At 41.8% G+C, this 20,756-nt stretch overlaps 1 protein-coding gene across 9 annotated transcripts in view; it reads left to right on the forward strand.

The window, feature by feature from the left end:
- The window catches only part of ELAVL2 (ELAV like RNA binding protein 2), a 161,593-nt gene that overhangs the window by 11,522 nt on the left and 129,315 nt on the right, over positions 1-20,756 (forward strand). Inside the window, exon 1 of one of the 9 annotated variants that reach the window (XM_030567671.1) lies at positions 2,627-2,706. The exons of the other annotated variants lie outside the window; for them this stretch is intronic. The gene's annotated coding sequence lies outside the window, so the exon portion shown is untranslated. Of the gene's footprint in view, positions 1-2,626; positions 2,707-20,756 lie in introns of those variants that run through there. 9 annotated transcript variants of the gene reach the window in all.

Raw genomic sequence — 20,756 nt, forward strand, 5'->3', positions numbered from 1 at the left:
GGCACTCTGGTGGATCAAAGCATGTTCGATATAACGCGGTTTCACCTGTAATGCTGTAAGATTTTTTGGCTCTTGAGGACAGCGTTATACCAGGGTAGAGGTGTATCAAAATCATCTATCCTATAAACTAGCACAGATTAAAATAGCCAGCCAAAATGTTTTTTAACTCTTCTTGAGAATCCTGGGTCATAATGTATATCTGATGGTGTATATAATAAAAAATGCCTGCATGTCTTTTTTTCTATTAAAAAAAATCTGTATTTTGGAAACCAATACAGTTGTTATAGTCTTCCAAATGGCTGCCTTGAGCTTCTGAGTTAACAGCAGTGATCTGGACTGACCAAAAATGTGGAAGTGAGAACTGCAGTTGACTGGCTGATGTCTCCCTGCCCCCCCCCCCTTTTTTCCCTTCAGCATTGTGTTAAATAGACTTCTATATATTACACAATTACTGAATAGCCAATACTTAATTTGAAACCTAGGACAGTATCCTGAATATTTAATACACAAAATTAAAAAATGGGATAATTTAAAACTGAATGCTTGAAAAGCATTTTAAGGAGAATTAGGAAAGGCTGTTCAGGCCATCCTGGTCTATTTACATCTTAGTACTTCAGGCCCTAATTGCCACCATGTTAGTTGCTTTCCTTTAGAATGATTTCAGTGTAGACTTTTCATTTGTTGTTTTAGTGCAAACAGTTTTCCTTGATTAACCAAGTTTGCATGGTGGATATTTTTTGTGTGGAATGAAATTGCTTTTGCCTGTCTGCTGGAATATTTAACTTAATTTACCAGTTATGGGAAAAGAGAGAGTTAGTAGGGCTGGTTTAATAATACTGCAAATATCAGATGAAGCTTCATCTTCCTTTAAAAAAAAAATGGGAAATTTCAGTTGTTAAATACAGTACACAATACTTACTGCAAGGTTGTTTGGGGGGGGAGAGGAAAAGGGGAACACTGCCTTGTTCTTTGGCTAGCGATGTGCCCAATAAATTGTTCAAGTCCTGCAAATAGCATCCTCTGCCTCCTGTGAATAGTCTCGTTATCTTCTTTTTTTTTTTTTTTAAATATGAGAAACTCAACAGTGGAATTGCTTTTGGGGCACTGAACACTATAGACATGGCTCACTGCTCTTGACTGAAGTGTTTTTTCCATAATGTACTTAAGGTTAGCAGCTGACCTTAGAACCTGCATCTCTGAATTTCTTTGCTCATCTCTGAGATGTACTATGTGAAAGCAGAACTCTTCAGTGATCGTCAATCTCCATATCTAGTTTAGGGGCCAGATTGGGGTGGAATAGGGGGAAATGTGATGGTATTCTTCCAGCCAACACAAAACAAGCTCAACCTATGGCTTCTAGAGTGAGGTGGTACTCACAGTAGGTTGTGCGTATGCTTATGACTCGGGAAGACACGAACGTGTCCCATGGCTTGGCTAGTTCCTGGGCTTGCCACCTCCTTGATTGGGGGTGAAGTACTTGTATCTTATACACTATCACTGGTGGCATCAACATGATGTCAGTCAGTAAATTGTGCAGGTCTAGGACCCTCTTTCTTGCATAAGGAAATAAATTGCTGACATTTAAAGTTGTGCTCAATGGTTAATTTCTCACTGAGACAAATGGGACAGTTCACAACTCTCAGGTATGGTTCTGGGCTTTCTGCAGACTCCTCCCTGCATCTGTTGCATTTGGCTCATGTTTCTGCATCTGTCTTCATGACAATAACTGTTAGGGGTGTGATGTGTACATTTTTTTTAAAAATGTATGCTGGAATTTTGAAGAACAGAGACCCCCGGTGGCAGCGCTCAGAAACTGCTCCTAGCTGTTCTAGGTTTTGTTTTTAACCTAATACCATAGAGGAGCAGGAGGAAATGCGGTGTTCCCAAGTTCAAAATTTAGGTGGTGTGTTGTGGTGGTAATGTGTTGCATGTGTCCTTGCTGTTTAAGGTCATTTGTGGAAATGTTCCCTTGTACTCTGCTTGGCTATTGGACAGTACACTGACTTGCAGGCACCATCCCTGAAGTGCTGCTGCGGGCCACGTTCAATTGTGTGCTACTATTTGGGGTACTGGAGCTGGTATCGCTGGATTCCACCTTCACTTTGAAGAAGAATGTACTGAATGTTAAAGAGCTTTGAATGGCTTGTGGAATTAGTTGGATGCAAATAAGTCTGACTGCAAAAATCATTAAGCTTGGTGGGACATTGCTCTATCAGACCCAGTGGCAGAACAGCACTGTTGGAGGGTGGTGAGGAAGAAGCATGCAGCCTTGGAGCTCTGCTCTTGGTCAAGGAGAAAGTGATAGAGAGGGTGGCAGGAGTAGAGTCTGAAATTCTGACCATCCTTGTGGCCAGAGAGAGAGAGAGAATTGATAGGAAATAATTAGTCTCCTGAATGGATGCAGTACATCTGTGTATACATACCAACTAGTAATATAGCAGCCTTTTGTATAGTAATTGGCATTTTCAGTAAATTCATGCCTTGTTCTGTAGCAGGATTTTTCTCATTTCAGTGTAATCCATTTTGTGTACCCTCTTGAAATGCCAAAAACTAATGTTGTGACCTCTGTTTCTGTTCATTCATTAGCATTAAATTTCATATGCACCAGTCCAGTTTCAAGGCAGAGCAAGATCTGGGGATTTACTTGCTTTTTTTAGATCTACCATTCATCTCCAGTCTTGAATCAGCAAACATAACTAGTTAAAGGTAAGCGGCAAACACAATTTTTTATCAAGAATTTTCAGTGTCTTAAACTTAATTTTAACAACCAGTGCTGGCTATCAAACAACAATTAGAATAAGATTCTTAGTTTGTAGTAGTATTAATAGACTAAATCTTCAGAACAGCTCCTCTCTTTTTTAAAAGGTTGATGTCCCTCTAGCCAGCATATTCTGAAGACTGGTTTATACTTTCCATTCTGTCCCCTGAATGGAGGACTCTTGCATGCTCGTAACTGCTAGAAAAACCATATATTGTTCCTTGTATCTTGTATTGCAGATATGGTAACTGAGTGTGTGCTTTCTCTCCCCCCGCCCCCATTGGTCATATCCTTAGATAGTTTAAAAAACCAAAACTAAAGTTTTGGGTGAAATGTTACATACTTGATCTGGTCAAAAAGTCAACTTTGAGGAGTACGTCCTTTCACAGACTTCATTTTTGAACTATGTAAGACGAGAGGAATGTTTTTATTGAAAAATCTATTGTATGTACAGTTCAAATGGCTCAGCTGTGAAATTTGACACATAAATAGTACTTGGCCATGGATTTACTCCAAGGTAAGATCTTGGTGGGTAAGAGGGGAATTGGTTGGTTAATAAAACTATTAAGCGGCTGAAATTGTTTGTTTGCTCAATAGCTCTACTGAAAATCAAAGATGTTGAAGTCGCCTTTGTAACCAAGCTGCAGGCTTTTTGCCCAACCTAAAATGCAGAGGTTTGTGACTGTTCATAGGTCCATTTTCGTAGAAGAGGCAATATAGATAGTTCTGCGCTCTCACCCACCGAAAATGTTTCCTTAACAGGAACAAGAAAATAGTGTGAATAAAAGTGGCAAACCCCAGAAGGGATGCAGAATCCACATTATTTTTTACAATCACATGTTCTAAGCTTTCACTTAAAAATGAAATCAGTTTTAAAGATATGGCTATTTCAAAGGGAACATATGTGCTGTTTGTCATGTCCAGGCACTGTAGAGAACTATGCAATGGCTGCAATGTCCATCTCCTCTCTCCTCATTCATCTTTGTGAATATTTAGATGCTAACATTCAGCATGGGCAGCTTCCTCTGACTATAAATTAAATGCACAGAACTAAATTAAATGCAGTGTCAAAGTTGCATAGTGTAAAAATCAAAGCTGAGAAACAGGAATGCTTACTTTCCTAAATCAGTGTTAACAAGGCCCTATTGCACTTCCTGTGTATCTGTGGTATAAATTGAATAGAACAAATAAATGCGTTAAGCATCATATTCAAGAAAAACAGAAAATGAGCTAATGTTGCTATAGGAACCTTTCCCATTTTCTAACTTTTAAAATTAACTGCAATTTCACTGTTTCATAAGTAAAAGCAAAAATGAATCTCTTTGTACCCTTTGGCTGAACATAATCAGTTTAGCCAAAATCATTATGTACCTAAATTTTGTGATATTGCCATTGGTTGCTCAGGTGTTAGCACCAAAAACTAGAGACTAGTTAGTAAACCTCTGACTCAGCTAATAGGATTGGCTTGCCCTATGTAAATCTCCTTTCCTTTCTCATGTGAGGGCTTATCTACCTGAAAAGTTGCATTGGTTTAAAGGAGTGACTTTTAAAAACTTTGTTAAACTGGTGCAAAAAGCTGTGGACACTTATTTCAGTGAAAACTAGACTTATTTCAAGTTAATTTTAAATTGACAAGGAACAGATTGAAACTAAAGTGTGACTATACAGTGGCTTGCACCAGTTTAACTACACTGATTTTCCTCCATGCCCCCCTCCCCAATCATACCTTCAGTTAAACTGCAACAACTGCTGTATGTAGACATGGCCTTAGATGTTGCTACTTTGTATTTGTTCTGGCTTCATAGTTAAGCGCTGTAAACTTCATTCTGATGCTCATTATATACCTTTATTAATTGGCTTACCCGCAGTGCGTGATCCAAGCCTGAATGCACAACAGCAAAAGAAATTACTGTAATTTCAATAAATTTGTCTGTACATTAGATTCAAAAGCTAGTACTGGTGCTAAACTTCTGAACGCTGTCCAGAGTAATGATACGAATAAGAAAGGAAAGGCTTGTGTGCTGAAGATATTGTGCCCAACCCTCTTCTTTTCCAGAAGAAATTTTTTTTTAAGCGTGGCTTAAAGTGCTAGTAACTCTGCATTTAAATGTAGGGCAAGATGGTAGATGTTAGTTTGTCATGCATGGTGTTATTTCTGTGGATTGAAGAACCTTTTTTTTTTTTAAACTTATGAAATGAAGTTATACATTGACTTATAAAAGGGCTTATTAAAACAGGAATTGGGGAATACATACTGGAGTTTTTGACCACTGCTATGATTGCAGGAAACTGATACTTTATCAAATATTTTCACTTGTTTGCTGGATTTAGTGATTCAACATGGGTGATCTATGGAGAGAACTTTTCAATGGAGAACTTTGTGTGATAGCCACGTCTCTGCCTTGTTTTTGGTCACTCTTTGAGGGCATATAAACTTTTCTCACATCCTTCTGCAGTGAATCCTCAGTCTGCTTGCAGTGATGATACAGAACTCAGTTTGTCGGTTTTGGTTTATGGGTACATCCCTGCTCCAGAAGAACCTGACAATTCTATTTGCCTCTACAGCTGCAAGTGAGATGGGCAGGCCTACTGCAAATCTTTTTCTGACTCTCTGATTTAAGCTTTCCTAAACTAAAATACAGCCTAACAGTACTGTGCTTTAATCTGCCTGGATCTATGCTGATATTTTTTTAAACTGTCTTGTGGGGTGTATGACTTTATTTTTTGGATTTTCTTCCTCCGGAGGCATTCTAGCAGCACAAGATGAGCATGCCTCTGCTTGATCCTCAGTATGGGCAAACAAGCAGTGAAGAAAAATAAAGAGCATTTACCTATATCACTAAATAGCGAACATTGGTGTCTGTGACTGGGGAATCCCCCCACAACTTGACCTAGCCCAGGGAGAGATTGCACTCTCTCTTCCATGAACCAAGAGAAAACTGAATGTGTGGCAAGTGGAGCAGAGGAAGGGGTAATCGAAGAGTAATTGCTCAAAATCAAAAAAGGCTAATAATTAGGGCCCTACCCAATTCACAGTCCATTTTGGTCAATTTCATGGTTATAGGAGTTTAAAAATCATGAATTTCATGATTTCAGCTTTTTGAATCTGAAATTTCATAGTGGTATAACTGTAGGGATCCTGACCCAAAAAGGAGTTGGGAGGTGTCACAAGGTTATTCTGGGGGTATGGAGGAGTTGCGGTACTGCTACCCTTCCTTCTCCGCTGCTGCTGGCACTGGTGCTGCCTTCAGCTGGAGAGCGGCAGCTGCTGGTCGGGAGCCCACTCTGAAGGCAGAACTGCTACTGGCAGCAGCATAGAAGGAAGTATGGCATGGCATGGCATGGTAGTGCCACCCTTACTTCTGCATTACTGCCTGGAAAGCTGGGCCCTCAGTCAGCAGTTGCCACTCTCCGACCACCTAGCTTTGAAGGTAGCAGTGCAGAAGTAAGTGTGGCAATACTGTGATCCCGCTGCAACTCCCTATTGGGGGTTGTGACCCAAACTGAGAAGTGCTGGTCTCCCTCATGAAATCTGCATAGTATAGGGTAAAAGCGCACACAACACCAGATTTCTCGGTCTGCAGTGTGGTTTTCTTCGGCATGCATTTGGTAGGGCCCTACTAATGATGGACTGCCTGGTGACTGGCTGCAGTAGGTGCCCTCCACCTCCCAGTACAAAGCCCTGTAAGGAGAACAGAGAGCTAAACGAATGGTCACTGGACTATTGATATGGCACCAAGGAACTCATAAGTCCTATTCCCTTGACCAGCAGCCCATGTCTTATGCCCTATTAACATAGGTGTAACCATACGCTCCTTTATGGGGAATCTTCTCCATCCACCAGGTCATGCATACTCTGGTTGCCTCAGGGTACCTCTAAGTCAGTTGGATGAAGGATGACGGTGACCTAAAGTTCCATTACGGACTTTTTGGGAGTCTGATATCCTGCACAGGGATCAAGGGCTTGCCTCTGAGTTGATGGAGGTGCTGAAGAAGCAGAAACAGCAGCCTCTTGTAGGAAGTGGTTAAGGTACATTTTCCATGGAGGTAAACACCCTTGGCTATTCAGTGAATTAATCAGGCCATCTCTGCTATCTGTATTCTTTGCTGATTAGGAATAGGAGGGTAAATGTAAAAGCCATAGAAAAGGGTGGGAACCTTGCTGCTTCCAGAAGAAGAGGGCAAAAAGAAGCCCCATCCCATCTTAAGATCAGAATTAATCATTGAAACTCTGACCCAATCCAGGGATCCTTTCCACAGTACTTGTTTCGGAGTCTTATTCAGCTGGAATCCAGTGGAACCCAAGCGCTTGGAAACACCTTGAATTTCATTTAAAAAATAATAATAAAAAAAAAAACTTGAAACAAGAGCTTAAACTCCTTTCTCCTGGGAGGAATGCCAGGTGTCAAGGTAGGAGGGACAGGAGAATAATGCAGAGAAACCTGTTCCTTCAGGAATACTGAGCCATAAGAAGGCCCAGGAAAACCCAGTCATTGTGTGACAAAGGATGGCTTATTGGACCGCTAATGGACTTCTATCTCATTAGAGTTGCAATACAGTCACGTGGATTCATGGATTCCCTCTGAAGCACCTGGCGTTGGGTACTCCCAGAAGTCAGGATACTGGGATAGATGGACCTTTGTATGGCCAATCTTATGTATGTAAAGAAGGGCCTAGGAGGCAACTTCCTCACAGTTTCTTCTGCTGCATTCACTCACTTCACTTAACTAATCTTTTCATGGGCACACTTTGTTCAACTTCCTACCAAGTATGGGAAAGTCTTGTGGGTTGTGAGTAAGCCTTTCAATAACCCTGGCTGCATTGTTTGTTTGTCCCAGATGTCTCTAGATGGCTTTTCTCTCAGCTGTGGCAGTGATCAGCGAGCCAGGCATAGCAGTGGCTGTTTGAATGGCTGCTTTCCAGGAACACAAAGCAGCTTCTGTCAGCCTCAGAATATACTTGAAAACCTTTGGAAAACTGATGGCTGGAATCTTGGAGGGAACTGAACTAAATCTTACTATCTGTGAGACTGTATACAAGGTTCCAACCAACTACAAGGTGAAGCAATCCTTCTGAGGCTGTTCTGTGAGCACCATCAAACGTAAACTCAGTACACTTGCTGAGAATTGGAGTTTCAACTGGGTTGCAGGCTCCTTTTCATCAAACAGGTAATACAAGGTCATGAGACACGTATTCAGTACAATTAAACTGGGATCTATGTATTCTGTTTCTTATTCCTAGTATCTAAATGTGTGCTTATTTACAGTACATAAAACATCAGTATAAGGGAAGCTATAATCCCTTTTTTGCATACACCTCGGGCTTATGTTGCCTCCTGGCCCTGATGCCAAGGAGATCCAGAGGGAGCTGTGCAGTTCTGGATCAGAAATACTGCAAAAACTGAAGTTCCAGATGGGGCAGTGTCCCACGAGGGTCTTCCCCCTCTGACAGACATTGAAGTAAGTCTCCATATTGGTCCATCCCACAACAGTTTTCTTCACTTCACTTATCAGCACTGTTTCCACTACCTATCCTTACAGTTTTATGTTTCATGAGATCTCTGGGCTGCAGCTTGCTGTTCTTCAGCAGAAGGGGTCCATATCTGTAGTTTCTTAGAGAACTGTCTCATCCAGGTACCAGTCAAAAACAAGGTCCAAGTGGACACCTGTGGGTAGTTGGCAGTGCATGTACTTCAGGTGCATGACTTCATGATAAAGACTTTGCTGATAGCTGTCAGAGTAATTCATATGTTAGTGCAGGTAGGGGTCATATATCTTCAGAATGAAAACAGAAGCTGACAAAAGCCATAAGGAGAATTCTGCTTTCTTCAGAATGCACAGTCCAGTACCTCCTGACCCTCTTGGTTACGAGGGCTTCCTGTACAGATGTCGTCTCGGGAGTTTCCACCCACTGAATTTTCTTCCTTTTTACCCCTTTATCTCTGCGCCCCCTCCCCCAGCTTGCTGTTGTGACCAACCAAAAATAGTGTTGGTACATGAGAGATCATAGGATGGTCTTCAAATCTTAGACCCAGATAAGCTCATCCTGAAAGGATGGTGAGCCCATTTGGAGTATTGCCGCATTTGAGACCTCTTTTTACAGAAGACTCGGTAACAGCTGGTTAGAATTTCAATATATTAAAGGGCCTGATTGGTATCAATACCTTCAACATCAAAGAGACATCCCAGTTATGGCAGGCTTTGTTTGCAAAAGTGACTGGGCCGCTCTTTCCTTAGTGACAAGGGTCCTATTGACACTGATAGAGAAGAACCTGTTTATCTGTACAGTATCCATCAAAGTTGCAAAACAACCGCATAGTGGATTGGCAAAGCAGACCAGGCAGAATGGGGCATTCTCAGATGTTCTGGCACGTAACCAGAACATTTTGCAAGTCAGTATATCTGTTTTTAGGCGCAAAACTGCCAAATGCTGTACCAGTTCAGGGAGTGGTGGCAATGGAGACACTTGCCCAGACCAGAGAACCTGTTATGTGCCTTCTGCTGTTCCTACTTCTGTGTAAGATTATGCAGCAAATACAGGAATCAGATGACTTCTGTGATTCTTGTAGCACGATGCTGGCTTGAAGGATGTAATTAGTGAGCATAGTAAACGTGATCTCAGAATTACCACTGTTCATCTCATAGAAACCTCCTCTTGTATGTAAAGGCTCATCTATAGCAAGACTCTAGCAGACAAAAGCTGGCTGCCTGGAATTTGTATGAAAGCAATTAAGGTGACTATTTTGATAGGTAACCTACCACTTGAGTTTCCAGTTAATAGCTGTCAAGAACATACTGTATAATCTGGTACCTTAAGCAGAGCTGCACTAAGGTCAGCTAAAATACAAATTATCTACTAGTGTGCCTGCAGGTTGGCTTTGCTATAGGTTTAAAGGCACCCAGATTTAAGGTGTGTGTCTACTCTATGCAGTGCAAAGAGAACTAAAGCGAGAGATCAAGGTCATTTGGGTTCATCTGGCTGTAGGGGATAACAAGGCTTCAAAGTTTTTTTTTTTTTTTTTTTTTTTTTTTTTTTTTTTTTTTTTGCGTCATCTAGGTAGATCAGATTGTGTTTACAAGGCAGAGACTTGCATTTTCCTTCTGCGCTCAGATTACACTCCCAAAAAGCAGGTGTAACCACTTGCAGATATTGAAGTGTATTTCCATGCAAAGTGCCCACCAGGCACATTACTTCAGAGTTGACATCAAGCCTCATCTGGCACTGTAGCAGCAGTTGTTGAAGTCTGTAGATGTTGGGTAAGTACTTGATCTGTCGTACACAACTACAGCTGCTACGCTTCCTTATTCTACCAGAGGGAGTGTGGGTGCCAGATTCTTTCTTGATTCCCCTGCAGAGGCTCCCTAGTGCTTGCTGCTGCCTTCTCCTCATCCTCTGTTTCTGAAGAAAATCAAGTTGACAAAGCAGTTCTGATCCTGCTATATAGGTTTTTATATGGCACCCATCACTGTGGCTTCTTGGCATCCTAATGGCTGCATATTAGGATGCCCCCTCTCACTAGTTAAGGTCCTCTGAGCTGCTGCCCCTGTTTGTTGGACACTTCTTCTCTTTATTTTGTGAGAGGGAATATGAAAGAAATCTCTCCATAATGTGTGCGTGGAGGAGGGGGTGGCTTTTGGACAGGGTACTCTATTCCATGCTCAAGTCAAACTTATAACTATCAGAGTATACTACCACACTTGTGGAATGTTCCTCCAGTGTTGCCTGTTCAGTTCAAGTCTTGATCTTGCCGAGTGCCTGGAGAAAGGGGCTTTCCTGAAGTTTAAGACACACTTACAGGATAGGCATCTGCTTGGAGGGGGCATTAGGGGTTCATTTTTTTTCCCGATTGGGACCCCTCTTGTTACCAGGTTTATGATGGCTGCTGAGACTTATGCAGTTAGTGTCTCCCCCCCAATCCCCCCGGGCTGTTCTTGAAGCCTAAACCTGGTCTTGACAGGCTATTTAAAGCCTTGCGTGCAAAAACAATCTCTCTCCGCTTTCTAGTAAAGTGCCTTTTACCTTGCTTAGGAGAGTGGGCTGTTGGCTACCCTACACAGAAGATACCCCTTTGTACTTTTCCACAGTGAAAATGCTTCCTCCTCTATGGCTGAGTTCAATTCCTAAAATAAATCAGTATATCCATTATGGCAATCAGTCTCCATTCCTCTTGTTCCTGAAGGAGTACCTGTCTCACTTTCCTCTGTGTTATATCCTGGCAGAATATAGTCCAGACTATAAATTTTAGGGGCTCTCCACTACTTCAGTGGCCCCAAAACAAAAGGAGCGGGGAAGAAACCGCCTGTTTAGTTCTAAAAAGTACCTGTACTTGCATTATGGAAGACTACACGCATAGCAGAAGGGCGTCTCAACTTTCTGGGTACGAGGGAAAGGCTGTCTTGAACAGAAAGAGCATCCACTTTTAGACAAGACTTGCCAGCTAAGCAACACGTCTATTTAATGTTATATTCCATTATAGCAAATGGATGCATCACAAATAATGAATTTATCCTCACAACTCTGAGTTAAGTGTTTGTTTTTACTGGTGGTTTTTTTGGTTGGGGGAGGGAGTGGGAGGAAGGGAAGAGAACTGAGGAACAGATTAAATGATTTTGGCTAAGGTCATTTGGGAGGCTTGTGGCATGGCACTGTACTAAACCATCTTAGTGTTTACTTGATGTGACAGTGGGCACAACCTTCTGCGATCGTGTCCAAAGGTTTGATCCAAGAAAATACTCAGTGTTGCAATGCACAGTCCAGCTGGGGAGGAAGGCTCCTAACAGGAAAGGGAGATTTTGGTTATACACTCATCTCTCTCACTGCAAAACCCACCACGACCTGTGTAACATGGATACTGCTATGTGTTAGGATTCTCAGTCATGGGTGAGGTTTTTAGACTGAGGCTTTGATTAGAGGAGAGGGAGCTGTGATGGATGCAGAACACATGTGTCCATCTGATGGGCAGAGCTATCCATATTTTTGTTAGCAAAGAGTGCCAGCTTAGTTAGATTGGCCCTCTTTACAGAAGGGTAACTTAAAAGACTGGGCACATGACTTCCTTGCAATAGATCTTCCTCTGACCTTCTCCTTTCTTCCCCCGTCCTTATCGTTTACTGAACTCCTCTGTGGAAAATTGTAGTCATCAAGGGGGGAAAAAAAAAATGGCTTGAGATGACATCAGAATATGTGTGTGCGCATTCCTCTGCCCTCTCAATCTGGGTGGTCTCTGCAGGGCAAGGAGTGTGGCTGGTAACCCTGTCCCACAAATTGTGGTGTAGATTCCTCCTGTAGCACAAAGCTATTAGCTGCTTTTTTTTTTTCCCTTATGGTCAGATAGACTATACACTGGAGGCAATCCCACTTAGAAAAACTAGTTAAATCCCTTTCTGATTGTATGGAATAAAGGTAATCTAAGTCAAAGAACTAGAAAAATGCCCTGTAATTCATTTGACCAAACTCAACCAACTTGGCGTTCTGCTTTGTAAAACTAACTGCGTATTTTTGCATTGTAAAACTTCATTTGTTCATACAGTTCTGTCAGCACTAAAACTGCTCTTGGATTGTGAACATTCTGAGAATAAAGAGACTCATGAGGAAGCAGGTGCTATCAGTTTCCTTTATTGGGAGTCCTGAAAGGTGGTTTCGTTGAAGGTTGGGACAGTACAGCTGGTGTACACCAGATGTCCGACACGAGGTCTACAGACAGAATTGATGCATGTGTTCAGACCAGGTAGTTCCACACATCAGAGCAAGTCTGCTTGGCATCTGGTGTGAAGCCAGCATCTGTAGTGAAGCTATGTAGAGCTGCTGTTGTTGACATCTGTGGGTGGATGGGCTGAGGGGGGAGTGGTTGAATGGTTCTTAGATTCTTCTTCATCCTTGATATTTTTGTTAAGAAAAGTGGATAGACAAGAACCCAAGTATAGGCAGGAACTCCTGGCAAAAAGCTGGGTGGTCAACTTCAGCCTTTTCCAGAGGCATGTTAATGTCTTAGACCATGTTTAAACAAAAGTTTGTATTGGTTTAATTAAATTAGTTTAGAAACTGGGGAAAAATCTGTGGTGGAATTGGAGAGAATGACTTAAGCAAGTTTTGATATCGGGTACTTTAAAACTGACCTGAAGAGTGAGTGTCTTCCCGCTCATGGTTGCACTGATCTAACTGATCCAATTTCTACACCAAATTAGTTTTAAATGGTACAACTTTCTGGTTTTAACAGGCCTAAATCTCCCCATCCTTCCATAAAAGCAGCAAAGAATCCTGTGGTACCTTATAGACTAACAGACGTTTTGGAGCATGAGCTTTCGTGGGTGAATACCCACTACGTCAGATGCATATCCTTCCATGATATCAACTTGCTGCATTCCCAGTTTTCTTGGTGGTGACACTACCTGCATTTAGTGATTCTGTAGTATAATAAGTTGAGTATAACATTGTCAAATGGTAGTGCCATGGGAGTGTTCCATAGTTAGCTCAGCCTAGCCTGCTTTTTTGTCTTAGGACACACAGTATCGTGCCTCTGCCAGTAGGGGGATACAACTAATATAGGAAAACAAGACACTCAGATCTGGTTTATAAAACCTGACAGACTTTTGGTGATGGCATCTGTTATATCACTTCCACTTCAGACTGATAATACTTCAGAGGTGACACTTTTTACAAAAACAGCTTACCAGTAAGCACACTGCACCAGTTGCAACCTATTTGTATAATCCCTGACTTATTAAATGATATGCCTTTAGTCTTTCTTGTAATGGTATCACTTTAGGCAGTTCAGTAGAATTCATATCCAGAAACCTGATAAAAGACTGCCAAGTGTAAAACATTATGCAGCACGTTTCTTGTTAACTTATAAAATACGTCCATGTAAGATTGGCCAATGGCACAATGTTAAAACCAAGGAGACCTATCTGGCAGTGTTTAAAATAAATCCTGTTGAGCTTCATGAAAAGCACAACAAACTTTTGGAGGTGAGGCCTTAGGTCAGTGTTGTTTAACTAGTGGTACCCCCCCCCAATAGAATCACAGACGATAATTGAGTATAGGTGGGAGAATGGGATTGTGAGGCAAAGCAAAGAAAATCCTGCTCTTGCCCCCCCCACCTTATACATGGTTAACTTTGAGGGATAACAGTTCTGTTAACCTCATGTAACTCCGATTTTAGAGGCTGTTATCACTGGCTTACAGTAAGGTCAGGGGAGGTTGCAAAAAAGGTCTTGTAATAAGGGAATATCAACTTGAAAAGACTGAGAAACACTGCTCCCTAATGAAAAAACCTTACTGTGATTGTGTGTGTAATGAGTGTGTAGTTAGGCAATGTAAAACTCTTGTTTTTGAACTGCTAGGCAATGAGACTGTAGTCCTTGGCTTCCCTATTCCGTAATGCTGACTCAACACTTTGGAATGCATGCCATCCCTCGTGAGGGGAATGAACACATTGCAGGAACGGCTTCTGATGCCTTTTTAAAAATAAGGATTCTGAAATGCACTTCCAGTACATTCCAACTAATGGCCTGCCTATATGCATTCTAATAAACTGTTCCATCTCTACTGTGTAGACAGTGCCAAACTGGCAGTGTGTTGCAATAGTTTCAGTCCTGTAAAGACTACAGTTGAGTTTTAAAAAGCCAGTGAAGATTAATCTAAATAAACAAATGGGGATTGTCTAAATCCTCTATCTCTGAAAGTCTCAAGGTAGGGTTTTAACACTTTTTTTGTAATGTGGCCGTTAGGCAGTTTGTAGTAGCCATCATACTCAAGTGTCTCTAGACCCTTAATCTTAAAGTGAGTATTGTAATTGCAGACTGACTAAATAGCTAGTAATTTATTGTGTTTATATTATAACATTCAAAACTGTCTTGGGATAATACAGGCATAGTGATAACAGGAATATAAGCTACAATAGGAGGGCTTAGCAAACCCCATATACCTGTTCAACGAGGGTGAGTAGAAACCTTTCCCTGTAGTAGTGGCCCGAACTGGGCCAGGGATCTGCTGCCTCCTTCATTGGAGAGGGAGGAGGAAAGAGAAAGTGGCCCCTGAGCAACTTGCTCCTCTTCAGGAGGGGAGGAAGGAGACAGAGCAGAGTGGAAGTTGGGATCAGGGAAACTGTGGTGCTTTTTCTTTAAGGGATGGGGAGAAAGAAGCAGGGATGCTAGAATCACTGCTGCTTCATCCAGAAGAGTGAGGAGCAGAGAAGTATGTATGGAGAAGTATTTCTGGGAGGTCAAGGGCCTTCTGTTTGTCTGTTACCCTTGCAAAGAAGTAGGTGGGGCCTGGTACTAATTTCTTGGGAGGAGTATGGAGCAGGAAGGAAGGGGGAGGCCAGAATTTACTTAGGAAGGAGCCTAGAACTTATTAAACTAGTGTTGGAATTTGTGTGGCAGAACTGACTTTCTTTGTAGCAGACAGCTGATTGTGATTGGACACAAGTGAGGGGACAGTGAAGTGCCCCATTGTAAGCAATGCCTCACCTGGAGAGAGCCACCTCAGTCCTGCAGGCTAGGTACACTTCAGCCAGGCTGGTAGAGTTAGTTCTCAGCTGAGCATGTACTGAGGGAGCTTTACAAGACCTGAGAGAGAAGCATCTTGCACAGGAAAAGTTAAGAGTTATGCAGAAAATTTTGTTTTACTAGCAGTTTAACCTTCCTACTAGCCAGTGTTACAAACAGATTAATCTTACTCCCCCTAGTATTTCAGCTGTCTAGCTGGGTGTACCCCCAAACTATCACCCTTACTTCTCTTAGTATTGTTAAGCAGTCATGTAAGCTTAAGGCTCTAGGCTTAAAAGCCATTCCAGTTCTTTATAAAAAAAAAAAAAAACTTAGTCCAGTGAGTTGTAACAACCATCTCCTAGTTTAATAAAAACACCTCAGTTCAAGGTCAGCCTCTCAAATGAACTATGATGGCTTCACTGGTTTATTAAAGAAAATGGCATTGGAATACATCTTTTCCTAGTGAGGTCTCAGTAATCTTCATGGCTTTTCTGCGAAAACCATACTTCATCACAGTAGCTATGTGCTGTACATTTTTTTCCCCTGTTGAGCTGTATTGCTCTTCTTTGATTAGGAAGTGCTTATGATTTATTGTGCTGTGTGGGTGTAGCTGGAGCATAGCTCCTCACCAGCTAATCAACATTTCTCTTCCTCTTCACATTCTGAAATGTCTCTTGCTAGATTCATCTTGTTCTGCTCTGAAAGCTTCTGGTGTTACTAGCTGTCTTCTGCGCTAATACATCTCTGGGGTTTGCACGAACCTCTCATCCCCATTCTCTTCTCTGTCCTCGTGCATACAATGTTATAAATAAATGAAGACAATTTTATTTTTAGGAAGAGGTTTGGTACCCACATTGCTCATGAGACTATGCTAATTACAAAACTTGTACCTTCAGTTAGATGCATTAGACTAGTGGTTCTCAACCAGGGGTCTGGACCCCTTGAGAGGCTGAGAGCAAGTTTCAGGGGGTCTGCCAAGCAGGGTCAGCAGTAGACTCCCTGGAGCCCAGGGCAGAAAGCTGAAGCCCCACTGCATGGGGCTGAAGCTTGGGGCCCTGTGCCCCACCATCCGGGGCTGAAGCTAAAACCTAGGCAGCTTATCTTTGTGGGTCCCCCTTGTGGCATGGGGCCCTGGGCAATTGCCCTGCCTGCTACCCACAAATGTGTGCCCTGGCTTTTATATGCAGAAAAATAGTTGTTGTGGCACAGGTGGTCCGTGGAGTTTTTATTGCATGTGGGGTCGGGGCTCAGAAAGAAAAGTTGAGAACCTCTGCATTAGACCACATCAGGCTTGGGCAGGTGAATGGAAAATATAGGGATTTTACCATAGTTCTGTTCACCTGACTGCTCCTGTCAATAAAGAAATGACTTTGGAGACAGGAGAAACTTTTTTGAATCCTATGTGTAGTTAAGTTCCTCAGATGCTTGAGGCAGTGACTATGTAGAGTCTTTGCAGCATGCCGACTCTAAGGTCCACCAGTGCATCAGTTACTACTTCAACTTTGCTTACATATGAATGTTTAGGGATGTGATGAATCTATATTTAAAACTCACACCCATGCTAATGTCTACATGGGCTGATATCTGTAGAGATTCCCAGAAACTGTCAAATGGCTATTACCTCATGGATGTGACTAGCAGTGTAATCTCTGCAGCTCCCTTCGTCGTTAGTAGCACCCCTTTTTGTTCTTTGAGATATGCAAATCATTAGTTATGTGATGACTTGAAATAATAGAATTGTCACATTTCTGCTTCACTTTAGTGGCTGCTGTGTACAATATATTGTATTCCAGGATTATTATATTTTTAAACACGTCTGAAATCTTACTCCCGGGCCTGAAGATGTCAGATTACCAGCTCTGTAGACTGACCTTTTCAGTCTATCCACAGAATAGATACAAGGCAGGCAAAAGGATTTTACTTTTTATTTTCTTCTCTCTGCAATGTGGCCTATGTGGGATAGAGTTTCTGGTCATGTTCAACTTGAATTAAATGAGTTCCTGGTCATGCTTCAGCTGAATTGGCAACATTTGGGGCAGACTTTTGTGATGTGTCGATGTTAACACTTACAAAGATTGCAGGCAGTCATGTTAACTCGAGCTAACAATCAGTTAATTCAAGTAATATGACCAACTCTAGTCTGGATAAAGCTTCCTCCTGTATGTTTACAGTAGAGACTGAGGCTGAAAACTTCCTCAGTGATGTCACCTCTACCTTTGTCTGGGTTATGGGAAGGTAAAGGAGTGGTTAAGGTGCTTGGAGACTGTAGAACAGGAAGGAGGTGTTGTCACTGAAGAACCTAGGTAGAGCATTGGATAGTTAGTGTGACTAGGTTGAACTCAAAGGGGCGAAAACCCTCTTTGTTTTTATGTAAAACATCCACACTTTGGTTGTTAAGGAAATGTCAGCGGAATCTACAGTATTGGATGAAGAATATACAGGTAGGATTCAGAATCTGAAAAGAACAGTGGGTGGTGGCTAATAACGTGGTGGATTTGTTGCTTAATATTAAGGGTGATTTCCCCCCCCCCCCCCATGATGTGAATGTACAACATAGCCTTGTTAATTCAGGCCCCTCTTTCAATTATTCTTCCCTATCCAAAAACTAGTCTTAACTATTCCTTCCAATGAACAATCCCTTTCTGAAGCTTCAGTAAAAGCATGACACATCTTTTCTGTCTCCTGGTGCTGAGAAGCTGTCAAACAGCTTCAAGGCTGTAGGTTGTGTGTAGTACAAATGTCGGAACAGAATAGTGTGTGTGTAGACCAACTTGATTTACCAAAGGTTCAGATCTTTACATCGAACTTTGAAGCACAAGCATTTGATTTCTTAGGATTCCTGGTTAAGTCTGCATTAATTTACCCCACAGAAAGGAGCCTCCCTGAAGGAAAGGGAAGAAAATTTCCACTACAGTGTTAAGAGGGTCCCATTCAAAGAGCAGTCTTGCTTTCACTTTAGGATGTCATTTTTGTATTCTGACTGCTGGAAACAAATGCAGACCTGTAAAAGGTATAGGAGGGGAGAGTGTTCTTCAGAAGAAACACAGTACTCCTCTTTCTAGTGCAAACTGAATACTTCAGTTTTGAACAGACTTCTCAAAATGCTCTTCTGTTTTGGGTCATGTATGTAATTATATTCTAGCCTTTTCACGCTGTGGAGTGGGGAGTTGTATGGTAATCCAGTGACTATAAATTAGGGGGTGCTTGCTAAAATTGTAACTGTTTTCAATGAGATGTGTACTGTCAAATCACAAATTTATCTCCACTGTATGGATGGGGAAAACCACTAGAGTGGCTAACCAAGTATAAAATCAGCTGGTAGATGGGACTAAATCCCAAATGTCCTATTTCTTTGAGCCTGTGCTCTTAAACACTGGTGCCTATGAGACCTATATTTTCCTCTTCAAAAGGATCTTCGTCAAACTTATTTTCACTGGCATTGTTGCTGGTCAGGGGCCAGTGGCAACACCACACTTCAGTGTGGTGGAAAACAGTGAGGTTTTAGGTCTGGAGCAACAGTGAACGTGCACATAGTCATCTCATTTCATAATGTGGGGAAAAACAAATCTTGTCAAACCAACCTAATAGCTTTTTTGACAGAGAATAAGCCTTGTGGGTAGGAGGGAAGCAGTAGATGTGTACATCTTGAGTTTACTAAACTCAAGGAAATACAATCAAGATGGAGCTACTATAAGGCGAGTGCCTAACTTGTTTGGAAAACACTTCGGACAGGTTAGTTATCAGTGGTTCACAGTCAAGCTGGAAGGGCATATTGAGTGAGGTCCTGCAGGGATTGGTCCTGACTGGGATTCTGTTCAAATCTTCATAAATGATTTAGATGATAGCATAGAGACTACACTTATAAAGATTACGGACAATATCAAACTTGGAGGGGTTGCAAGTGCTTTAGCGGATAAGTTTAAAATTCAAAATTATCTGGTCTGGAGAAAAGAAGATTGAGAGGGGACATGTTTTTTCAAGTAAACAAAAGGTGGTTACAAGGAAGCGGGGTGAAGAATTGTTCTCATTAACCTCTAAGGATAGGACAAGAAGCAATGGGCTTAAACTGCAACACGTGAGTTTAGGTTGGCTATTAGGAAAAGCTTCCTTACCACCACAATGGTTAAGCACTGGAATAAATTGCCTAGGGTGGTTGTGGAATCTCCATCTGTCAGGGTCTTATTCCCACTTTGAACTTTAGCGTCCAGAAAGTGGGGACCTACATGTACTCCTCTAAATTTAATTCCTAGCTTAGATCTGATAACGCTGCCGCCAACTAAAATCTAGTGTTTGGTACACTTTCTGTCCCCCAAAAAGCCTTCCCTGGGGAACCCAAGACCCAGATCCCTTGGGTCTTAAAACAGAGAGAAATAAACCATTCCCCCTCCTACTTTCCCCCTGCCAGACTTTTTTTTTCCCTGAGATACTGATCCAAACTCCTTGGATCCTAAAACAGAGAGGAATTAACCTTCCCCTCCCTTCTCTTCCCCCCCTACCACTCCCTGGTGAGTTCAGCCTCAATCCCCTTGTCTTACACAAGGAAAAAATCAATCAGGCTCTTAAAAGAGAGAGCTTTTAATTAAAGGAAGAAAAAGTAAAAATTATCTCTGTAAAATCAAGATGGAAAATGTTTACAGGGTCTTCAGCTTATATAGACTAGAGGGAATCCCTCCCCCCCTAGCCGAAGATCCAAGTACAGCAAACGGAGGAAAAAAAATACCCTTCCAGCAAAATTCACGTTTGCAAATAAAGAAAACCACCATAAAGACTAATCTCCCTTCGATCTAGTACTTACTATTTTTGAACATGAGACTGTTTGTTTCAGAAAGATTGGAGAAACCTGGTTTGCACGTCTGGCCTCTCTTAGCCCCAAGAGAGAACAAAGAACAACCCAAAAAGCACAAAGACTTCCCTCCACCAAGATTTGAAAGTATTTTGTCCCCTGATTGTCCTTTGGTCAGGTGTCAGCCAGGTTCACTGAGCTTGTTAACCCTTTATAGGTAAAAGAGACATTAACCCTTAACTATCTGCTTATGACACCATCATTGGAGATTTTTAAGAACTGGTTAGACAAACACCTGTCAGGAATAATCTAGTTATTACGTAGTCCTGCCTTGAGTGCAGGTGACTGGCCTAGATGACCTCTTCTGGTCCCTTCTAATCCTACACTTACGATGTTATGATTTAAGAATGTTTGTTAATATTACAGTGTTGCAATGTGGAATAATAAAGCTTGCTTTTCTGTATGCAGAGTAACTTAAGAATTTTGTTCAAGTTTTTAACAATATGAAGGCATGGCAAAAAAGGCCAAATGGGCACTAGAGCCTCTGCATTTGCAGGCCTGAGATAAGATGTACTAATACAGCATTAGAGGCATTCAACAGAGTCAGTTGGCTAGATGTCCTGTGATTGTTTGACCAGTAAGTAGGAGACTGTCTTTGGAGTTGGAACCACTTGTGTGTGGTCATGTGGTTGTCTTATTCTAGGTGCGACTAAGCGGTCTACTT

Source organism: Gopherus evgoodei, chromosome 6 (assembly GCF_007399415.2).
Source record: "Gopherus evgoodei ecotype Sinaloan lineage chromosome 6, rGopEvg1_v1.p, whole genome shotgun sequence".
Lineage (NCBI taxonomy): Eukaryota > Metazoa > Chordata > Testudines > Testudinidae > Gopherus > Gopherus evgoodei.